The 18,756-nt window shown below is 40.9% G+C and overlaps 1 pseudogene; it reads right to left on the reverse strand.

Moving 5' to 3' along the window:
- LOC124023318 overlaps window positions 1-12,716 on the reverse strand; it is a 46,205-nt pseudogene extending 33,489 nt beyond the window's left edge.
- Between the last annotated feature and the right edge of the window lie 6,040 nt (window positions 12,717-18,756).

Below are 18,756 nucleotides of genomic sequence, written 5' to 3' on the forward strand. Positions count from 1 at the left end.
ACAGTGAGCCACAAGCTTTTAAGAGCATGTACACTGACTACACAAAACATTAGGAACACCTTCCTAATATTGAGTTGCACCCCCTTTTCCTCTCAGAACAGCCTCAGTTTGCCGGGGCCAAGGACTCCACAAGGTGTCGAAGGCGATCACATGGGATGTTGGAACATGCTGACTCCAATGCTTCCCTCAGATTGGGTGGTGGACCATGTTGACTCCAATGCTTCCCTCAGATTGGACCATGTTGACTCCAATGCTTCCCACCGATTGGGTGGTGGACCATGTTGACTCCAATGCTTCCCACCGATTGGACCATGTTGACTCCAATGCTTCCAATGCTTGTTGATTTTGGAAAAACCCAGCAGCGTTGCAGTTCTTGACACAAACCGGGGCACCTGTCACCTACTACCATACCTCGTTCAAAGGCATTTAAATCTTCTGTCTTGTCCATTCACCCTCTAAATGGCACACATACACAATCCATGTCTCAATTGTATCAAGGCTTAAAAATCCTTCTTTAACCCGTCTCCTCCCCTTCATCTACACTGATTGAAGTGGATTTAACAAGTGACATCAATAAGGGATCATATCTTTCACCTGGATTCACCTGGTCGGTGTATGTCATGGAAAGAGCAGGTGTTCCTAATGCTTTGTCCAGTCAGTGTATAGTATACCTCACACATATCAACAGTTTCAGTGATTGACTCCAACCAGAAGTCACAATAAGAGTATGGAGTCCAGATTGTGAACTACCAGCTGTGGTAATTATGGTGTGTTTTAATGTCGTACTACCAGCTGTGGTAATTATGGTGTGTTTTAATGTCGAACTACCAGCTGTGGTAATTATGGTGTGTTTTAATGTCGAACTACCAGCTGTGGTAATTATGGTGTGTTTTAATGTCGAACTACCAGCTGTGGTAATTATGGTGTGTTTTCATGTCGAACTACCAGCTGTGGTAATTATGTGTGTTTTAATGTCGAACTACCAGCTGTGGTAATTATGGTGTGTTTTAATGTCGAACTACCAGCTGTGGTAATTATGGTGTGTTTTAATGTCGAACTACCAGCTGTGGTAATTATGGTGTGTTTTCATGTCGAACTACCAGCTGTGGTAATTATGGTGTGTTTTCATGTCGAACTACCAGCTGTGGTAATTATGTGTGTTTTCATGTCGAACTACCAGCTGTGGTAATTACGTGTGTTTTAATGTCGAACTAGCAGCTGTGGTAATTATGGTGTGTTTTCATGTCGAACTACCAGCTGTGGTAATTATGGTGTGTTTTCATGTCGAACTACCAGCTGTGGTAATTATGTGTGTTTTCATGTCGAACTAGCAGCTGTGGTAATTATGTGTGTTTTAATGTCGAACTACCAGCTGTGGTAATTACGGTGTGTTTTCATGTCGAACTACCAGCTGTGGTAATTATGTGTGTTTTAATGTCGAACTACCAGCTGTGGTAATTATGGTGTGTTTTCATGTCGAACTTACCAGCTGTGGTAATTATGGTGTGTTTTAATGTCGAACTACCAGCTGTGGTAATTATGTTTGTTTTAATGTCGAACTACCAGCTGTGGTAATTATGTGTGTTTCGATGCTAGTTCCGCTATCATCCATCTCACCATTCTTCTCCACTCTGGTTAGAGGCTTGACCCCAGAGAAGACCTCCGCCAGCTCGGTCATCCTCTCAGATCCCTCAGCTCGATAACTCTCCCATTTCAGCTGCTTCTCTGACAGCATCTTCTTGAACATCTGGGAGGGAAAATATACTGGGGGGGGGGGGGCAGATGGTGAATTCACCATTTATATTCAGAGACCCGATACATCAGGGGGGCAGATGGTGAATTCACCATTTATATTCAGAGACCCGATACATCAGGGGGGCAGATGGTGAATTCACCATTTATATTCAGAGACCCAACATGTGTTTTTTTATTTTATTGTGTAATTACAACTTGACATATATGATACGGTTCAGACTCACCTCTTTGAGGGTGAACTCAAACTGGGCGGTGTCTAGGAGAACCTGGAACAGGATCTTGGGGTTGTACTTGGAGTCGTTGATCACCTGGTCTTTGATCTGGCGCAGACGCTTGTTGTTGGGATCATAGGCTGCAAGAAGAAAAGACAACGCAGTTTAGGAATATAGTACCGCCTGGCGTTACACAGCGCCGCCTGGTGTAATATAGGAGCACCTGGCGTGATATAGGAGCACCCTGGCGTGATACAGGAGCACCCTGGCGTGATACAGGAGCACCTGGCGTGATACAGGAGCACCTGGCGTGATACAGGAGCACCTGGCGTGATATAGGAGCACCTGGCGTGATATAGGAGCACCTGGCGTGATACAGCGCCGCCTGGCGTGATACAGCGCCGCCTGGCGTGATACAGGAGCGCCTGGCGTGATACAGGAGCGCCTGGCGTGATACAGGAGCGCCTGGCGTGATACAGGAGCGCCTGGCGTGATACAGGAGCGCCTGGCGTGATACAGGAGCGCCTGGCGTGATACAGGAGCGCCTGGCGTGATACAGGAGCGCCTGGCCTGATACAGGAGCGCCTGGCCTGATACAGGAGCGCCTGGCCTGATACAGGAGCGCCTGGCCTGATATAGGAGCGCCTGGCGTGATATAGGAGCGCCTGGCCTGATATAGGAGCGCCTGGCGTGATATAGGAGCGCCTGGTGTGATATAGGAGCACCTATATATATTCATAAGGCCTTTACGGATGCTTCCTGAACCCTTTACGGATGCTTCCTGAACCCTTTACGGATGCTTCCTGAACCCTTTACGGATGCTTCCTGAACCCTTTACGGATGCTTCCTGAACCCTTTACGGATGCTTCCTGAACCCTTTACGGATGCTTCCTGAACCCTTTACGGATGCTTCCTGAACCCTTTACGGATGCTTCCTGAACCCTTTACGGATGCTTCCTGAACCCTTTACGGATGCTTCCTGAACCCTTTACGGATGCTTCCTGAACCCTTTACGGATGCTTCCTGAACCCTTTATGGATGCTTCCTGAACCCTTTACGGATGCTTCCTGAACCCTTTACGGATGCTTCCTGAACCCTTTATGGATGCTTCATGAACCCTTTATGGATGCTTCATGAACCCTTTATGGATGCTTCATGAACCCTTCATAAGGCCTTTATTAATGCTTCATGAACCCTTCATAAGGCCTTTATGGATGCTTTGTGAACCCTTCATAAGGCCTTTATTAATGCTTCCATAAATCAGTAGTAAGCTCATTTGATGCATGGACCTAGACGCCAACAGAAAGGCCCTACCTGAGTCTGCAGTGTGTAGCATCAGCCAGCGTATGGAAACGTTACAGTCCCGGAGACAGTTGAGCAGCTTAGGGACGTTATCCAGGACGATCTCCTCCCTCAGGAACCCTTCCTTCAGCAGCTGCTGGATCTGTGGCCTCAGACCCTCCATGCTGACTGAATAACGACTGGCCTAGAGGAGGGTTGACGTACGGTTGGTTATAGGGTGTTATAACATGGCGGGGGTCATAAGCAGTCCCTCCATGCTGACTGAATAACGACTGGCCTAGAGGAGGGTTGACGTACGGTTGGTTATAGGGTGTTATAACATGGCAGGGGGGGGGGTCATAAGCAGTCCCTCGAACCTTCCACATTTTCCACAACAACTTGTGAAGGATATGATGGGAGAGTCACGTCCGTAGCAAGGCCTGATGGGAAACCCGAGTGAAAACCATTTCACGTAAGCAGACGTTTTGTCAGTAAGCCCGTTCGCCTCCGTACCTGCTCTCTGATATTGGCTGAGTCCAGGGTGTAGTTGAGGGCGATCTTGGCAGCTTTATACGGTTCCCAGGCCTCCACCAGATTCACAGTGATTCCCATGTAGACACTGATGACCTGCAGAGGGAGAAATTGGCAATACTTGAAACCAGCGTAACGGCTGGAGACCGAGGGAAATATACCGCATCAAGACAAACAAGTACTCTAAATGTTTTTCCTAGTATTCAGGGAAGTAGAGATTAGATACAGTCTCTCACCCAGTTATCAGGGAAGTAGAGTCAGTCTCTCACCCAGTTATCAGGGAAGTAGAGTCAGTCTCTCACCCAGTTAACAGGGAAGTAGAGATTAGATACAGTCTCTCACCCAGTTAACAGGGAAGTAGAGATTAGATACAGTCTCTCACCCAGTTAACAGGGAAGTAGAGATTAGATACAGTCTCTCACCCAGTTAACAGGGAAGTAGAGTCAGTCTCTCACCCAGTTATCAGGGAAGTAGAGTTTAGATGCAGTCTCTCACCCAGTTAACAGGGAAGTAGAGTCAGTCTCTCACCCAGTTATCAGGGAAGTAGAGTCAGTCTCTCACCCAGTTATCAGGGAAGTAGAGTCAGTCTCTCACCCAGTTAACAGGGAAGTAGAGTCAGTCTCTCACCCAGTTAACAGGGAAGTAGAGTCAGTCTCTCACCCAGTTATCAGGGAAGTAGAGTCAGTCTCTCACCCAGTTATCAGGGAAGTAGAGTCAGTCTCTCACCCAGTTAACAGGGAAGTAGAGTTTAGATGCAGTCTCTCACCCAGTTATCAGGGAAGTAGAGTCAGTCTCTCACCCAGTTATCAGGGAAGTAGAGTTTAGATACAGTCTCTCACCCAGTTATCAGGGAAGTACTTGTCCACTATCTCCCTCATCTTGGCCTGTTGAGTCTGAAGTATGGAGGGAATGAAGTAGAGACAGACATACAGCATGGCAGCCTGGTTAGCCAACGCTGTGCTTCGGTGCTCAGGCAGAGGGTACGCAGACACCTGGGGGAGACACAGGACAGCTTTAGGAGACACAGGACAGCTTTAGGAGACACAGGACAGCTTTAGGAGACACAGGACAGCTTTAGAGAGACACAGGACAGCTTTAGAGAGACACAGGACAGCTTTAGAGAGACAGGACAGCTTTAGAGAGACAGGACAGCTTTAGAGACACAGGACAGCTTTAGGAGACACAGGACAGCTTTAGGAGACACAGGACAGCTTTAGGAGACACAGGACAGCTTTAGGAGACACAGGACAGCTTTAGGAGACACAGGACAGCTTTAGGAGACACAGGACAGCTTTAGGAGACACAGGACAGCTTTAGGAGACACATGACAGCTTTAGGAGACACAGGACAGCTTTAGGAGACACAGCATGATACAAATATATTGAATAAAACATTAAAGACAATGTAATATTGTAGCATTAGTGAGTGTGTAAGAAATGTCATTCAGGTCAAGGATACTAACCACTAGGCTACCCTGGGGGGGGGCATGGTAGCCTAGTGGTTAGAGCGTTGGACTAGTAACCGAAAGGTTGCAAGTTCAAATCCCCGAGCTGACAAGGAACAAATCTGTCGTTCTGCCCCTGAACAGGCAGTTAACCCACTGTTCCCAGGCCGTCATTGAAAAAATAAGAATTTGTTCTTAACTGACTTGCCTGGTTAAATAAAAATAATAAAAGGGAACCAATGGGGTGTTTACATTACTAACTAGGAGAACAGTGGGTTAGTATGACACGAGTAATTCCTTTTACAAAGAAAACAAATGGTTTAAAAATAATAATAACAACAATAATAACAACAACAACAATAATAGTAATAATAACAATAATAATAATAACAATAATAATAACAATAACAATAATAACAATAATAACAACAATAATAACAACAATAACAATAATAATAATAATAACAATAATAATAATAATAACAATAATAATAACAACAATAATAATAACAACAACAATAACAACAACAACAACAACAACAACAACAACAACAATAATAATAACAACAACAACACCAATAATAATAATAATAACAATAATAATAACAATAATAACAACAACAACAACAATAATAATAATAACAGTCTTACCTGGTTATAGATGTCATCAGAGCGCAGCCTCCCGATCACCATGCTGATGAAGGTAGAACTGATCGGTACTCTCTGGAAGTAGCTCTCAGGGTAGTTAGCTGGCCGCTTGGCCCCTGATTGGCTGGAGTAGCCAGTACTCCGCAGCAGCTTACAGATGTCATCCAGGTTAGAGTCCGCTGAGGAGCGGGCAGCACTGGACACACAAACAGGACATGTATAGCTAGTAGCACGCTCCAATCAAATGGTTGTTTTTCTTTCATTCAAATTATAGATACTACTACAATACTGTAGTACTACTACAGTATGATAGATAGTAGTATTATAGAGAGTATTACAGTATTATAGAGAGTATTATAGCATTGTAGATAGTACTACAGTATTATAGATAGTAGTAGTATTATAGAGAGTATTACAGTATTATAGAGAGTATTACAGTATTATAGAGAGTATTACAGTATTATAGAGAGTATTACAGTATTGTAGAGAGTATTACAGTATTGTAGATATCATAGTATTATAGATAGTAGTATAGATATCATCATAGTAGTATAGATAGTATTACAGTAGTATAGATAGTAGTATAGTATTATAGATAGTACTACAGTATTATAGATAGTACTACAGTATTATAGATAGTACTACAGTATTATAGATAGTACTACAGTATTATAGATAGTACTACAGTATTATAGATAGTACTACAGTATTAGATAGTACTACAGTATTAGAGAGTATTACAGTATTATAGAGAGTATTACAGATAGTAGTACAGTATTATATATAATAGTATAGATAATATTACAGTATTATATATAGTAATATAGATAGTATTACAGTATTATATATAGTAGTATAGATAGTATTGTAGTATTACAGATAGTATTACTGACACCATTAAAGGGTCCCTGACAAAATAACAGAGAGGATTGATTCTTAAAAGGAATGTATAAAGGATGTAGAAGCCATTATAGAGAGTATTATAGATACTATCATAGTATTATAGGATTGTATAAAGGATGTTGAAGCCATTTTCCCCCCAAAACAGCAGCAAAGGTCTCACCTGTATCTATAGTAGGACACCAGCATCCTCTCTCTGACCTCCCCTCCATCTTCTGGTCAATAACCAACAGCATGACTCCATAGAGATACAGCGCCTCACACTGGTTAACAAGGACACAAACAGCACATGGTAGGACTCTCACATACCTAAAGGACATTCAGGACCTCACACTGGTTAACAAGGAGACACACAACACATCGTAGGACTCTAACATACCTTCAGGACATCGCCAAACATACAGGGACGATTTTCCTAAATGTATATAAGTTGATCATAGAGCTGCTACCCCCCGGGGCCCTTCTACAAAATCTAAGTAATTACAAGAGATTGGGGCGGCAGGGTAGCCTAGTGGTTAGAGGGGTAGGCAGGTGGTTAGAGCGTTGGACTAGTAACCGAAAGGTTGCAAGATCGAATCTCCCGAGCTGACGAGGTACAAATCTGTCGTTCTGCCCCTGAACAAGGCTAGTTAACCCACTGTTCCCCTGAACAAGGCTAGTTAACCCACTGTTCCCTGAACAAGGCTAGTTAACCCACTATTCCCCTGAACAAGGCTAGTTAACCCACTATTCCCCTGAACAAGGCTAGTTAACCCACTATTCCCCTGAACAAGGCTAGTTAACCCACTATTCCCCTGAACAAGGCTAGTTAACCCACTGTTCCCCCGAACAAGGCTAGTTAACCCACTGTTCCCCTGAACAAGGCTAGTTAACCCACTGTTCCCCTGAACAAGGCTAGTTAACCCACTATTCCCCTGAACAAGGCTAGTTAACCCACTGTTCCCTGAACAAGGCTAGTTAACCCACTGTTCCCCTGAACAAGGCTAGTTAACCCACTGTTCCCCTGAACAAGGCTAGTTAACCGTCGTTGAAAATACTAATTTATTCGACGAGTAAACTAAACATGTAAAGAAATGTTGTTGTTTTACCAGGAGCTGTTTTCCATCCTCATTCAGCAGCACCGTCTCCAGGGTCTGTTGAATGTAAACTCCTTCATACAGATCATCCAGGTACCTGGAGAGAAGAACAGCTGATTAGATAAAGCATGGTGAGGAGACAAAACAGACAGACAGGTAATTCTGTATGACTGACAGACAGACAGACAAACAGACAGACAAACAGACAGACAGGTAATTCTGTAAGACAGACAGACAGACAAACAGACAGACAGGTAATTCTGTAAGACAGACAGACAGACAGACAAACAGTCAGACAGACAGGTAATTCTGTAAGACAGACAGACAGACAGACAAACAGTCAGACAGACAGGTAATTCTGTAAGACATACAAACAGACAGACAGGTAATTCTGTAAGACAGACAGACAGACAGACAGACAGACAGACAGACAGACAGACAGACAGACAGACAGACAGACAGACAGACAGACAGACAGACAGACAATTCTGTATGACAGACAGACAGACAATTCTGTATGACAGACAGACAGACAGGTAATTCTGTATGACAGACAAACACAGACAAACAGACAGACAGGTAATTCTGTATGACAGACAGACAATTCTGTAAGACAGACAGACAGACAATTCTGTATGACAGACAGACAGACAATTCTGTATGACAGACAGACAGACAGACAGGTAATTCTGTATGACAGACAGGTAATTCTGTATGACAGACAGGTAATTCTGTATGACAGACAAACAAACAGACAAACAGACAGACAGGTAATTCTGTAAGACAGACAGACAAACAGACAGACAGGTAATTCTGTAAGACATACAAACAGACAGACAGGTAATTCTGTAAGACAGACAGACAGAGACAGACAGACAGACAGACAGACAGACAGACAGACAGACAGACAGACAGACAGACAGACAGGTAATTCTGTAAGACAGACAGACAGACAGACAGACAGACAGACAGACAGACAGACAGACAGACAGACAGACAGACAGACAGGTAATTCTGTAAGACAGACAGACAGACAGACAGACAGACAGACAGACAGACAGACAGACAGACAGACAGACAGACAGACAGACAGACAGACAGACAGGTAATTCTGTATGACAGACAGACAGACAGACAGACAGACAGACAGACAGACAGACAGACAGACAGACAGGTAATTCTGTATGACAGACAGACAGACAGACAGACAGACAGACAGACAGACAGACAGACAGACAGACAGACAGACAGACAGACAGACAGACAGACAGACAGACAGACAGGTAATTCTGTATGACAGACAGACAGACAGACAGACAGACAGACAGACAGACAGACAGACAGACAGACAGACAGACAGACAGGTAATTCTGTATGACAGACAGACAGACAGACAGACAGACAGACAGACAGACAGACAGACAGACAGACAGACAGACAGGTAATTCTGTATGACAGACAGACAGACAGACAGACAGACAGACAGACAGAGACAGACAGACAGACAGACAGACAGACAGACAGACAGACAGACAGACAGACAGACAGACAGACAGACAGACAGGTAATTATGTATGACCTGATTAGATCAACGATGTACTTGTGGACACTTTCAAACGCCAGGTAGAACCGTGAGAGTATCTCCAGGTTGTTCTCCCGGAACTCATCGTCCAGATCCTGCAGATCTGGTTTGGCTTCTAGCTTACTGTCGTAGTACTCTGGACCCTGGAAGGCAACAGGAGAATATAAATATAGTATATATATATAGTTCATAACTTGAATGACTGTCGTAGTACTCTGGACCCTGGAAGGCAACAGGAGAATATAAATATAGTATATATATATAGTTCATAACTTGAATGACTGTCGTAGTACTCTGGACCCTGGAAGGCAACAGGAGTATATAAATATAGTATATATATATAGTTCATAACTTGAATGACTGTCGTAGTACTCTGGACCCTGGAAGGCAACAGGAGTATATAAATATAGTATATATATATAGTTCATAACTTGAATGATTGTCGTAGTACTCTGGACCCTGGAAGGCAACAGGAGAATATAAATATAGTATATATATATAGTTCATAACTTGAATGACTGTCGTAGTACTCTGGACCCTGGAAGGCAACAGGAGTATATAAATATAGTATATATATATAGTTCATAACTGGAATGACTGTCGTAGTACTCTGGACCCTGGAAGGCAACAGGGAGAATATAAATATAGTATATATATATAGTTCATAACTTGAATGACTGTCGTAGTACTCTGGACCCTGGAAGGCAACAGGGAGAATATAAATATAGTATATATATATATAGTTCATAACTTGAATGACTGTCGTAGTACTCTGGACCCTGGAAGGCAACAGGAGTATATAAATATAGTATATATATATATAGTTCATAACTTGAATGACTGTCGTAGTACTCTGGACCCTGGAAGGCAACAGGATAATATAAATATAGTATATATATATAGTTCATAACTGGAATGACTGTCGTAGTATTCTGGACCCTGGAAGGCAACAGGATAATATAAATATAGTATATATATATATATATATAGTTCATAACTTGAATGACTGTCGTAGTACTCTGGACCCTGGAAGGCAACAGGAGAATATAAATATAGTATATATATATAGTTCATAACTGGAATGACTGTCGTAGTACTCTGGACCCTGGAAGGCAACAGGGAGAATATAAATATAGTATATATATATATAGTTCATAACTTGAATGACTGTCGTAGTACTCTGGACCCTGGAAGGCAACAGGGAGAATATAAATATAGTATATATATATATATAGTTCATAACTTGAATGACTGTCGTAGTACTCTGGACCCTGGAAGGCAACAGGAGTATATAAATATAGTATATATATATATATATAGTTCATAACTTGAATGACTGTCGTAGTACTCTGGACCCTGGAAGGCAACAGGAGTATATAAATATATATATATATATAGTTCATAACTTGAATGACTGTCGTAGTACTCTGGACCCTGGAAGGCAACAGGAGAATATAAATATAGTATATATATATATAGTTCATAACTGGAATGACTGTCGTAGTACTCTGGACCCTGGAAGGCAACAGGGAGAATATAAATATAGTATATATATATATAGTTCATAACTTGAATGACTGTCGTAGTACTCTGGACCCTGGAAGGCAACAGGGAGAATATAAATATAGTATATATATATATAGTTCATAACTTGAATGACTGTCGTAGTACTCTGGACCCTGGAAGGCAACAGGGAGAATATAAATATAGTATATATATATATATAGTTCATAACTTGAATGACTGTCGTAGTACTCTGGACCCTGGAAGGCAACAGGGAGAATATAAATATAGTATATATATATATATAGTTCATAACTTGAATGACTGTCGTAGTACTCTGGACCCTGGAAGGCAACAGGAGTATATAAATATAGTATATATATATATATATATATATATATATATATAGTTCATAACTTGAATGACTGTCGTAGTACTCTGGACCCTGGAAGGCAACAGGAGTATATAAATATAGTATATATATATATAGTTCATAACTTGAATGACTGTCGTAGTACTCTGGACCCTGGAAGGCAACAGGAGTATATAAATATAGTATATATATATATATAGTTCATAACTTGAATGACTGTCGTAGTACTCTGGAAGGCAACAGGAGAATATAAAGGGTTACTCATGGACATAATATTATCCCTGTTCTTCATCATCATCATCATCATCTTGCCTGTGCCGTTCTGTACCATCTCTCATTCATATATCTTTATGTACATATTCTTCATCCCTTTACACTTGTGTGTATAAGGTAGTAGCTGTGGAATTGTTAGGTTAGATTACTCGTTGGTTAGTACTGCGTTGCCGGAACTAGAAGCACAAGCATTTCGCTGCACTCGCATTAACATCTGCTAACCCATGTGTATGTGACCAAATACAATTTGATTTGATTTGTACTTCATCATCATCATCATCATCATGCCATAACACATTCTAAACAATCTAGTTCATAGATGACAGATGGCAATCACATAACTGGAAAGACCTAACCATGACACTGGCGGTGTGTGTGTCCATTATCTAAGGAGGTGCACCCCAAACAATGTCCTTTCACTGTGATCTCATCTCACACTCATTGAACAAGACAACCCCCCCCTCCCCATCTCAACCTTGAAGTAGCTGAAGTCACAGATGATGTCTCCGTATTTCTGCTGGTCGCTCTTGTCTTTGAGTCTGAAGACAGCAGGGATGAACTCCGAGAGGCGGAGGAGCTCGGCGATGATAGCGTTTCCCCGGGACACGATCCTCAGCACCGCCTGACCACACAGGTTGTTTTCCGCCAGGAAATCCACCATGGCGACGGTCTCAGGTCGACAAAGGCACCTCTGCAATTCGGGCTCTGGCCCACTTCTACTCTAGTATTGTGTAAAACAAAAAAAGAAGAAGAGAAACAGCTGCCACAGGTTAAACAAGAGACTAAAACTGCATCTCTAAATAGTATTCATTTGTATAATTTTAACGAGTTCAGATAGCTACATGAAATAATTGTATATGTAGTTATCACCAGCAGGATAGTTTGAAGCAAGTGGCCGGAAAGATATTTTGCAACAAGCGGTGAATTCTACCGAACCGAGCCATGACTAGTTTTCTACTTTCTAAATGTTTTCCATGCATCATTTCACAACCGTACTCACCTTAATTAAGGTATACACCTATAGGATCGTGTCGTTGCTCGCTAAATGTTGACCGTTTCAAGTTTTTACAATTCAATTCCTGTTTATCATCACATGACAAACCACATGATTCATCTTCCCTGCAGAGTGTTTGTGGACCACTAGGTGGCGACGAAGTCAAGACTAAAGAGCAGGGGGATTTTCTTCTTCGTGTGAATTTTCTGCCGCTTCTTCTTCTTCGTTGCTATTATGTCGGTCCGCAAACAAATATTATAGGTGCATGTCGCCACCTACTGTATTGGCTGTGTATCAGCCTACTTTTCTGTGGAATGAATTCATTGCTTTGTGAAAAAATTGGCAGACTAACTCACCCTTCACCCATTAAAACCTCACCACTATACACTATCTAACCCTGTACCTATAGACTATCTACTATCTAACCCTGTACCTATACACTATCTAACCCTGTACCTATACACTATCTACTATCTAACCCTGTACCTATACACTATCTACTATCTAACCCTGTACCTATACACTATCTACTATCTAACCCTGTACCTATACACTATCTAACCCTGTACCTATACACTATCTACTATCTAACCCTGTACCTATAGACTATCTACTATCTAACCCTGTACCTATACACTATCTACTATCTAACCCTGTACCTATACACTATCTAACCCTGTACCTGTACACTATCTACTATCTAACCCTGTACCTATACACTATCTAACCCTGTATCTATACACTATCTACTATCTAACCCTGTACCTATACACTATCTACTATCTAACCCTGTACCTATACACTATCTAACCCTGTACCTATACACTATCTAACCCTGTACCTATACACTATCTAACCCTGTACCTATACACTATCTACTATCTAACCCTGTATCTATACACTATCTAACCCTGTACCTATACACTATCTACTATCTAACCCTGTACCTATACACTATCTAACCCTGTACCTATACACTATCTAACCCTGTACCTATACACTATCTACTATCTAACCCTGTACCTATACACTATCTAACCCTGTACCTATACACTATCTACTATCTAACCCTGTACCTATACACTATCTACTATCTAACCCTGTACCTATACACTATCTACTATCTAACCCTGTACCTATACACTATCTAACCCTGTACCTATACACTATCTACTATCTAACCCTGTACCTATAGACTATCTACTATCTAACCCTGTACCTATACACTATCTACTATCTAACCCTGTACCTATACACTATCTAACCCTGTACCTGTACACTATCTACTATCTAACCCTGTACCTATACACTATCTAACCCTGTATCTATACACTATCTACTATCTAACCCTGTACCTATACACTATCTAACCCTGTACCTATACACTATCTAACCCTGTACCTATACACTATCTACTATCTAACCCTGTATCTATACACTATCTAACCCTGTACCTATACACTATCTACTATCTAACCCTGTACCTATACACTATCTAACCCTGTACCTATACACTATCTAACCCTGTACCTATACACTATCTACTATCTAACCCTGTACCTATACACCATCTAACCCTGTACCTATACACTATCTAACCCTGTACCTATACACTATCTAACCCTGTACCTATACACTATCTAACCCTGTACCTATACACTATCTACTATCTAACCCTGTATCTATACACTATCTAACCCTGTACCTATACACTATCTACTATCTAACCCTGTACCTATACACTATCTAACCCTGTACCTATACACTATCTAACCCTGTACCTATACACTATCTACTATCTAACCCTGTACCTATACACCATCTAACCCTGTACCTATACACTATCTAACCCTGTACCTATACACTATCTAACCCTGTACCTATAGACTATCTACTATCTAACCCTGTACCTATACACTATCTAACCCTGTACCTATACACTATCTACTATCTAACCCTGTACCTATACACTATCTAACCCTGTACCTATACACTATCTAACCCTGTACCTATACACTATCTACTATCTAACCCTGTACCTATACACTATCTAACCCTGTACCTATACACTATCTACTATCTAACCCTGTACCTATACACTATCTAACCCTGTACCTATACACTATCTACTATCTAACCCTGTACCTATACACCATCTAACCCTGTACCTATACACTATCTAACCCTGTACCTATACACTATCTAACCCTGTACCTATAGACTATCTACTATCTAACCCTGTACCTATACACTATCTACTATCTAACCCTGTACCTATACACTATCTACTATCTAACCCTGTACCTATAGACTATCTACTATCTAACCCTGTACCTATACACTATCTAACCCTGTACCTATACACTATCTACTATCTAACCCTGTACCTATACACTATCTACTATCTAACCCTGTACCTATACACTATCTAACCCTGTACCTATACACTATCTAACCCTGTACCTATACACTATCTACTATCTAACCCTGTACCTATACACTATCTAACCCTGTACCTATACACTATCTAACCCTGTACCTATACACTATCTACTATCTAACCCTGTACCTATACACTATCTAACCCTGTACCTATACACTATCTACTATCTAACCCTGTACCTATACACTATCTAACCCTGTACCTATACACTATCTACTATCTAACCCTGTACCTATACACCATCTAACCCTGTACCTATACACTATCTAACCCTGTACCTATACACTATCTAACCCTGTACCTATAGACTATCTACTATCTAACCCTGTACCTATACACTATCTACTATCTAACCCTGTACCTATACACTATCTACTATCTAACCCTGTACCTATAGACTATCTACTATCTAACCCTGTACCTATACACTATCTAACCCTGTACCTATACACTATCTACTATCTAACCCTGTACCTATACACTATCTACTATCTAACCCTGTACCTATACACTATCTAACCCTGTACCTATACACTATCTAACCCTGTACCTATACACTATCTACTATCTAACCCTGTACCTATACACTATCTACTATCTAACCCTGTACCTATACACTATCTAACCCTGTACCTATACACTATCTAACCCTGTACCTATACACTATCTACTATCTAACCCTGTACCTATACACTATCTACTATCTAACCCTGTACCTATACACTATCTAACCCTGTACCTATACACTATCTACTATCTAACCCTGTACCTATACACTATCTAACCCTGTACCTATACACTATCTAACCCTGTACCTATACACTATCTAACCCTGTACCTATACACTATCTAACCCTGTACCTATACACTATCTACTATCTAACCCTGTACCTATACACTATCTAACCCTGTACCTATACACTATCTACTATCTAACCCTGTACCTATACACCATCTAACCCTGTACCTATACACTATCTAACCCTGTACCTATACACTATCTAACCCTGTACCTATAGACTATCTACTATCTAACCCTGTACCTATACACTATCTAACCCTGTACCTATACACTATCTACTATCTAACCCTGTACCTATACACTATCTAACCCTGTACCTATACACTATCTACTATCTAACCCTGTACCTATACACCATCTAACCCTGTACCTATACACTATCTAACCCTGTACCTATACACTATCTAACCCTGTACCTATACACTATCTAACCCTGTACCTATACACTATCTACTATCTAACCCTGTACCTATACACTATCTACTATCTAACCCTGTACCTATACACTATCTAACCCTGTACCTATACACTATCTAACCCTGTACCTATACACTATCTACTATCTAACCCTGTACCTATACACTATCTAACCCTGTACCTATACACTATCTACTATCTAACCCTGTACCTATACACTATCTAACCCTGTACCTATACACTATCTACTATCTAACCCTGTACCTATACACTATCTAACCCTGTACCTATACACTATCTAACCCTGTACCTATACACTATCTACTATCTAACCCTGTACCTATACACTATTTAACCCTGTACCTGTACACTATCTAACCCTGTACCTATACACTATCTACTATCTAACCCTGTACCTATACACTATCTACTATCTAACCCTGTACCTATACACTATCTAACCCTGTACCTGTACACTATCTAACCCTGTACCTATACACTATCTACCCTGTACCTATACACTATCTACTATCTAACCCTGTACCTATACACTATCTACTATCTAACCCTGTACCTATACACTATCTAACCCTGTACATATACACTATCTACTATCTAACCCTGTACCTATACACTATCTACTATCTAACCCTGTACCTATACACTATCTAACCCTGTACCTATACACTATCTACTATCTAACCCTGTACCTATACACTATCTAACCCTGTACCTATACACTATCTACTATCTAACCCTGTACCTATACACCATCTAACCCTGTACCTATACACCATCTAACCCTGTACCTATACACTATCTAACCCTGTACCTATACACTATCTACTATCTAACCCTGTACCTATACACTATCTACTATCTAACCCTGTACCTATACACTATCTAACCCTGTACCTATACACTATCTACTATCTAACCCTGTACCTATACACTATCTAACCCTGTACCTGTACACTATCTAACCCTGTACCTATACACTATCTAACCCTGTACCTATAGACTATCTACTATCTAACCCTGTACCTATACACTATCTAACCCTGTACCTATACACTATCTACTATCTAACCCTGTACCTATACACTATCTACTATCTAACCCTGTACCTATACACTATCTAACCCTGTACCTATACACCATCTAACCCTGTACCTATACACTATCTACTATCTAACCCTGTACCTATAGACTATCTACTATCTAACCCTGTACCTATAGACTATCTACTATCTAACCCTGTACCTATACACTATCTAACCCTGTACCTATAGACTATCTACTATCTAACCCTGTACCTATAGACTATCTACTATCTAACCCTGTACCTATACACTATCTAACCCTGTACCTATACACTATCTACTATCTAACCCTGTACCTATACACTATCTAACCCTGTACCTATACACCATCTAACCCTGTACCTATACACTATCTAACCCTGTACCTATACACTATCTAACCCTGTACCTATAGACTATCTACTATCTAACCCTGTACCTATACACTATCTAACCCTGTACCTATACACTATCTACTATCTAACCCTGTACCTATACACTATCTAACCCTGTACCTATACACTATCTAACCCTGTACCTATACACTATCTACTATCTAACCCTGTACCTATAGACTATCTACTATCTAACCCTGTACCTATACACTATCTAACCCTGTACCTATACACTATCTAACCCTGTACCTATACACTATCTAACCCTGTACCTATACACTATCTACTATCTAACCCTGTACCTATACACTATCTACTATCTAACCCTGTACCTATACACTATCTACTATCTAACCCTGTACCTATACACTATCTAACCCTGTACCTATACACTATCTAACCCTGTACCTATACACTATCTACTATCTAACCCTGTACCTATACACTATCTACTATCTAACCCTGTACCTATACACTATCTAACCCTGTACCTATACACTATCTAACCCTGTACCTATACACTATCTACTATCTAACCCTGTACCTATACACTATCTACTATCTAACCCTGTACCTATACACTATCTAACCCTGTACCTATACACTATCTAACCCTGTACCTATACACTATCTACTATCTAACCCTGTACCTATACACTATCTAACCCTGTACCTGTACACTATCTACTATCTAACCCTGTACCTATACACTATCTACTATCTAACCCTGTACCTATACACTATCTAACCCTGTACCTATACACTATCTAACCCTGTACCTATACACTATCTACTATCTAACCCTGTACCTATACACTATCTAACCCTGTACCTATACACTATCTAACCCTGTACCTATACACTATCTACTATCTAACCCTGTACCTATACACTATCTAACCCTGTACCTATACACTATCTACTATCTAACCCTGTACCTATACACTATCTAACCCTGTACCTATACACTATCTACTATCTAACCCTGTACCTATACACTATCTAACCCTGTACCTATACACTATCTAACCCTGTACCTATACAC

Source organism: Oncorhynchus gorbuscha, unplaced genomic scaffold (assembly GCF_021184085.1).
Source record: "Oncorhynchus gorbuscha isolate QuinsamMale2020 ecotype Even-year unplaced genomic scaffold, OgorEven_v1.0 Un_scaffold_1585, whole genome shotgun sequence".
NCBI lineage: Eukaryota > Metazoa > Chordata > Actinopteri > Salmoniformes > Salmonidae > Oncorhynchus > Oncorhynchus gorbuscha.